Below are 7,412 nucleotides of genomic sequence, written 5' to 3'. Positions count from 1 at the left end.
CTGCCACTTCCATTACCCCCATTGTTGTCGTTCTGTTTCAGTTTGGGACAATCTTTCCTGAAATGACCTTCCTGCCCACATTCGTAACATCCTTTCGTCGTCATAGGTGGTTTAGGAGCACCCGTTGCCGCAAGGTCTCCTCTACACTCCTTCGCCTGGTGACCCATCTTTCCGCATCTCTGACACTTGACACGGTCACACGGGCCAGTATGATGATAGTTGCACCTATTGCACTTCGGATATTTCCCAGCATATCCGCTCGAACCCTGCCCGCTACCGTTATTATTGTTGTTGTGACTTTGATTGTTAAAGCTCCGAGTGAATTCGGGCTTACGGTAGTGTTGTTGCGGTGGGAGGTTCGAGGACGAGGATCTGGTGTTGTCAAACTTCCTCTTTCCGCTGCTCGGGTTGCTGTTGATGTGGTTGTCATTATTCGGGTTGTCACGGGCTTTAGTAGTTGAACCCCTAGGTGGTAACGCACCTTGGGTCACAGCCTGATCCGTCAGTTTGTGAGCTAGACAGATCGCTTGTTGTATCGTGGCTGGTCTGGAAGACGTCACCATGCCCTGAATCTGCGGTGCTAACCCATCAATGTACATTTCAATCCTCTTACTCGGCGGATCCACCATCCGCGGACACATCACAGCCAACTCGTGAGAACGAGTAGTGTAGGCTTCAATTTCCGAGCCCACCATCTTCAGTGACCAGAATTCTGACTCTAACTTTGAAATCTCTTCTCTCGGGCAGTACTCCTCTCTCATCATGTTTTTTAACTCTGTCGGACCGGTGCGGGACACGGTTTCCCAACGATTCACGGGGCAACGTGTTAGAGTGCGGAATCCTCTAACACGGCGATTCGGTGGTGATCAACAACGCACGGTTACGATTCCTAAGACGGTTTGACACCTAGGGACGGAGGAAAAGACCGACACGACGAAGATGGGCAGAGAGGATTTTCGGCAGTAGCAGGTTCGTGACTGTGTGTAATGTGTGCTCTCCCTTGTGAAATTTCCTAAGTTTCGTTTATATATCGTATACTGATTCGATCGAATGAGTATCACATTCGATCGAATGAGTCCTGGTTCGATCGAATCAGTCACTGATTCGATCGAATCAGTTTCTTTTGACATTTTCAGTCCGTTAACTTGGTTTCACGATCGTTATTTTCATATCGAACCATCCTGATAGAACTGGGGACATACACATGACATTTCATGTCCTAACAAACTCCCCCTTGGATCCAGTTCTATTTACTTATAATCAATCGAGTTCTCTTGCTCGATCGTAACTCCCCCTTGGAGTTATCTCACTCTCTCTTTTCTCAAAGCTAGTGGTGCGCACGTTGCATCCACGAACTCCTTTCTTCATGAAGTTCTCTCAAGATCAAATGGTTCAGTCAGTCAGACTTACCATAGGTTCCGCATATCCTGAGAAGCTGTCAATTGGAATTTTAGATAAACATTTAAGCACAATCTATCACAATGTTCCAAAACAAATTACATTCAACTCAAGAACAATTACAATCAGAAGATTAAACCTTGAATTACAACAAGAAACAAAATAAACATGACAATTAAGCTTCAGTTTCTTGTGCATACTTCTTCTGTTGCTCTTTCCAGTTTGATCCTGCATGTATGTCATAGGCAAAGCAAATCCTAATGACATTTCTATACGTTAATGCTTGCTCTCTGTCTTCGGGGGCATAAAGAATCTCTGTCTTGTATAGTGTATAGACATCCTCCCGTGACAAGTTTGTGAGCCACATAGGATCAAATATGCGAATTGTGCTCCAATTTCCATTGTCGTTGAGCACGATAACTGCTTCATGCAGTCTTCCATCATAGTACCAATGCCTGAATGCTTTGTAGAAGTCCTGCTTCATCTTTCTTAGAGGAATCTTCTTCATCGTGAGTGGTGGCATGTACTTCAAGATAATCATTGGCCTGTTGGTGATCGGATCGATCTCCTTTTTACTTGTATATCTCTTTGGCCTCTGTGGAGTGATCATCTTCCATTTTGAGTTGTATTCCTTTCGCAATACACTCTGATAGTACGTGGCAAATGGAGATGAACTGGCGTAAAGCATATCAAGATAGTTCAGACGGTTTAGATCATAAGTAGGAAGAGTCTTCAAGTCAGTGATACGTTGAAAGTACTCAACCCCTTTTTCTCTCTTGATAGCAATGCAATTAAGATCCTTCAGACACGCCCAAGCAATAATCTCTCCTGAAGTTCTACGACCCTTCATCTTATAAGACGTTGTGTGAGGAATGGTCGGCTTTGCTTGTCGTCTGGACCTTATCTTCTCAAGAATAGCATTGAAAGCTTTCTTGCATTCTTCTGTTTTCTCAACGAATTCGGCTTGATCTGCTTCAGAAGGCTGTTTCATTGTGTTTGACCTTTTGTCAGCCTTCTTCTGTATTTCCTCCTCTGTTACATTTTGGAAGAAACTTGCAGAGTTAGGAAGATTGTCAGTTTGAGACGTGTAGTATTCTGGATATTCTTCCTGTGTCAAGTCTTCCATTTCAACTTCATCAAATTGAGAGGGATCAGCGGCCGTAGATGATGTTGAGTCAGGTGTAGCAGCCGAAGAAGATGTTTGTTCTGTTGAAGGCAAAGCCAGATACTTGCCTGTTTCTTCATTGTATAGCTCAAACATTTGTTCCAGTTCTTCTTCTGTGAAATTGTGTGAAATTTCACCTTCTTCCAAGTCTCCACTTGCGAAGTTTTGCTGCTCATATGGATTGTCCAGTAAAAACGTGAAATATTCCGCTGCTGTTTTTGATTGCAGCGGTTGGACATTAAACGGATCAGCATCACCTGGTTGATTAAAAACCACAATGTAACACAAATTTTAAATAAACATATGTAATATCATAAACATGAAATACAATACCATTACATATGAAACTAAGTTTACACACAAATCATTAATTAAAAAGATTTAACATTTAAGTCCTCACTACATTCACTCAAATTCCTCTTAAATACCTTCACCTCCATCATCAGAAGAGTCCAGTTCGTCTGTGTCCACATCGACATTGGTTGGACCTTCCAGACGAAGAACATCTCCTTTCAGCTCGGTCACTTTTGCTTCAAGGCTTAGATTTGACTCTTTCAGCTTGTTGATCGAAGATCCTTGTTCAGCGACAGTAGCATTTAGCTGACTGTTTTCAAGCCTGAGCATTTCGTTCTCAGCTTGAAGTTTAGCAATCTGCTCATCTCTGAGTCGATTCTGTTCTTCTTGCTCTGTCTTGAACAATAACATCTTCATCATAGCCTTGTGAAGATCAGCAATTTCAGATGCAACCTTTTGAGGTATAGACATTTCAGGTTGAGGTTGAGGAGTAGGTTGTGGTGCTGACTGCGGTGTTGGTGGCTGTGCTGGTTGAGCAGGAGGGGCAGCAGAAGTCCCAACTGATGGTACCATTGAAGGACGTGGTTGATCGGAAAATAAACTCCGATACTTTCTTGTAACCTTCTTCTTCTGCCTCTTTGCAGGCCTTTCTTCAGTCGCATCTATCTCAGCCGGTTGTTTCTCGGCTCTAACTTCTTCACCAGCCTCCAGATCCTCAACATTTAAATACCAATCAGCCTGTTTTTCAGCTTCTGTCCTTGTGTCTTCCGGGACCGCCACCTCCTCAGTGTCAGAATCGTCGCTGGATTCCTGATACGGTAAATTCTCGACGTCTGAATCACTGGCAGCATTTCTCCACTTCCTCTTCGGAGGGGCCCTGTAGGACGGATTGACTATATGCCCGAAGCATCGTTTGAGTGGTGGCCTGGTGGGACGTTCTTTGTAGGATTTGAGACGGTTGAGAGTCTCATTCTTCATGTGGTCCAGTTTCACCACATCACCTTCATTTTCTTTCAGTAGACCCGGTGCTTGAGTATCAACTATCATCTGAACGAACCTCGGGTACTGAAGAAACTTCTCGCTCTTCCCTTGTTTCAACGTGATGTTTTCCACCATATGACCAAACGTCATTTGAGAGAAGTTGTAGGGGCGGTTCATCACTAGAGCAGCTACGGTGAACTGCATGCTTTCCCTCAGCTTGTCAAAGCTAGTTCGTTGAGGCCCCAAGCAATGCATCACCACGTGTGCCAGATACTTGAATTCGGGGCACAGGTTGGCTTTGTGAAGCAGACCGGCATTGAGATCGCCGTCATACTTCATTCTTGCGAAACATCCTCTAGTTGCCGCAGGATGTAATGATGTAGGGTCTGATTCTAAGTCTACAAAGCCGCAGACTTCTCGGATTACCTGGGCAGATATTACGATGGCATGCCCTCTGACCGTGGAGCGAATAACCGACGGCACGACTGTTTTGTCGTGCGTGGCATTCCTCCAGAACTCTTGTTGAATTGACATTATAGGCTCAACGATCCTCGAGATAGGTCCAGAAATCCTTGACCTCTTCAGAAATTTGATAACTGTTGCAAAATCCTTCCCGTGGCTAGACTTTTCGTCCAGGAAAGCCACGATATTGTGCTTGATAGACGTTTTGAATGGAGCAACCACTTCTGCAACTTCAGCCATTGAATCTGTAAACTTAAACGTGTTAGAACGAACAGATATCGAAACGACTGAATGCGTTTAAAATTTTCAAATTTTCTGGACTAGTTCGATCGAACGAGCAACACATTCGATCGGGTGAGCTATTCATTCGATCGAATGAGATCTGGTTCGATAACAGACAATCGAATGAGATAGATCTTATCATTTACTTCTGATTCGATCGAACTACTAATCGAATAAGTCACATTCGATCGAATAAGGAACTCGTTCGATCGAATAGACTGATTCGACTCATTCAAGCAGAAGCCCAGAAATGAAGAACACCCGAACCCGGAAAACCAAAACGACCAAAAACCCGATCAAAACACGGTTAAAAACAAGTAAAACTTACATTTTTGTAATCTACGTGAAAAACTGAATAAAGTGATCGGATCAAAAAGAGGGTTTGAGAAAAACAAATTTGAGAGAGAAAATCCGTAATATTTTTCGAATAATTCTGTCCGATCGAATAAGTTTGAATATTTATACTGTTTTTGGACTTATTCGATCGAATGGACTTGTTCGTTTGGATCATTCGATCGAATGAGATTCTATTCGATCGAATGAGTCTCTTCACAACTGTTCGCATTCTCTCACACACTGATTCGATCGAAACTGTCCATTCGATCGAGTTATTCATTCGAATAGCAACCTATTCGATCGAATGAGGGAAAACATTTGAAAAATAAATTTTTTAAATTTCTTATTTCCCGTCCATCGATCGTGATGCCTTTGAACCTGCACGAAAACATAAACTTTTGACACTTGGTTAGTTTTCTTAGACATTTTCCAATCCTGAGAGCTTCGTTCCTACAGAACATATAGATCATAATACATTAGTAACAAATGGAAAAATATCAGGCTCAAACATCTTTGGGTTTTCTTGTCACTTCATTCTTTCTTTCATGCACAGCCTGTTGCACAGATGAACATTTAGCAACCTGCATGAAGTTTTCTTTCATTCCTACACACTGGATAAACATTTAGTAGGAACAGACAGGGATCAGACTACCTGTCACGATGATTTCTCATTAAAAAAAAACAGAATAAAATTAAAAAAAATTAATTCAGAATAAAAATCTTTTTGTATGTTTTTTTTTTTTTTATAATATTCAAACTGAAATAAACAACTGTACAAAAATTTAAAACACATTATTTTTGGTTGAGAAGGATCTATAATAAGAAATCATACAGACGTATATGACTATCTACTGAGACTTTTCGGGAATTTTTTTTTTTTTTTTTTTTTTTTTTTTTTAACAGAATATACGAAGTTAAACAAGACATAATGAATATTCTTTTTGTGAGAAAGATCCGAACAGGAATCATACTAATTACGTGACTGTCACACAGATCCGTGTTTAGCTGTATTATGACATAAAGAAACAGGTTGTGAGCATGTAAATAACTTAAAATGGTTTTCATCGTTTCTGTGATACGAGTTAGGTTCAATTATGTCTCAAAATTTAAGTGGGTAACAACTCAGAGATTATGATGCCTCCTATCTATTCTCAAAGCGTATTTGGCTTTCCCCAAGTCACCCCGAATTGACCTTGACCCATAGTGTCTGATTAAGGTTGTAAGTGTCTTCATCTGCTTCCCGTTTTCTTTCTTACTCCATGATTGAGAAGTCTTGACATTGTTAACTCTAGAATGTTTCAATCACTCATAAGGTAAAATTTTTTTTTTTTTTTTTTTTTTTTTTTTTTTTTTTTTTTTTTGAATGTTACATAGACTTCAGAGTAGTAAACAATTGCAAGTCCCGAATCTGGATCACTGCAGTTTCTTCACACACTATCTTTACAGGAATCAGAACACTTATGGGCTCGTGTATGACTGGGTAATCGCTTTTCTGCCTATCATTCGGAAAGATATATATGAAGACATACAAAACTCTTAAGGAGTTTCCACGTAAAATCGAGTAGATTTAGTTTGTATCACATCTACTTTTACGCACCATAAAAAGCTACCATGACACACAATGACCGTTCTAAAGCCTTTTAAGCCTAATAACTTCACTAGTTAAGCTCACAGAATCAGTGTATCTATCATTTTCCAAGGTTGGATCAATTTCTCATTTTCTGAATATATATGAATGTCCTTTTTTTAAAAAAAATAACGTTTAAATTATTTCGCCCCGATCAAGTCAAAGTCTTCAGGTAAACGGCTATCCTGAAGATCCAATGGATCAACTGGACCGACCACATACGAGTATGTGTCCTTCTAACTAAGTATAACCGACTATTTTTCAGCGAAAGAATAAAAAACCCATCAAAACCCGCCCCGATCACTTTCAGTCATCTGGTTAATGGCTATCCTCATAATCTACTAGTAGAAGTAAGGACCAAAACACATCCGAAAATGTGTCCATCAAACTGAGGTAACCGACATAATTTTAAGCGATAGTGATGTATAAAAATTTAATATAAGAAAAATGAAAATAAGCTGTACAGAAATAACAAATCTTTTTGATGTCTCAGTATGATAGCGTCTGTGTACTATCACCTTTCTTGTAACAAGATCAACTTCTCAAAATTTTGAAAATTTTTGGTTTTTCTTGAAACCTTTCTCCCCCTAGAATTTATAAAAAAAAAACAAAATCTTTTTGGATTTTTTTTTAAATTTTTAAGAAAAGAAAAAATGAAAACAATTTAAATGATATCTTCAGGAACATCTTCTGATATACGTTTAACGCCGTTGATCTCTAGTAAATATAAAAACCGTGGTTTATCAAATGCTTTAGTGAAGAGATCAGCGCGTTGTTCCTGAGTGGGGATTTTTATCACATCGATTAACTTCTTTTCGTAGCAGTCACGAAGGAAGTGATATCGAATTTCGATGTGCTTCGTTTTGC

The sequence above is a fragment of the Bidens hawaiensis genome, unplaced genomic scaffold (assembly GCF_021521415.1).
Source record: "Bidens hawaiensis isolate Kalapana, Puna unplaced genomic scaffold, B.hawaiensis_p1.1 tig00039180_1, whole genome shotgun sequence".
NCBI lineage: Eukaryota > Viridiplantae > Streptophyta > Magnoliopsida > Asterales > Asteraceae > Bidens > Bidens hawaiensis.
This window is presented reverse-complemented; position numbering follows the sequence as displayed.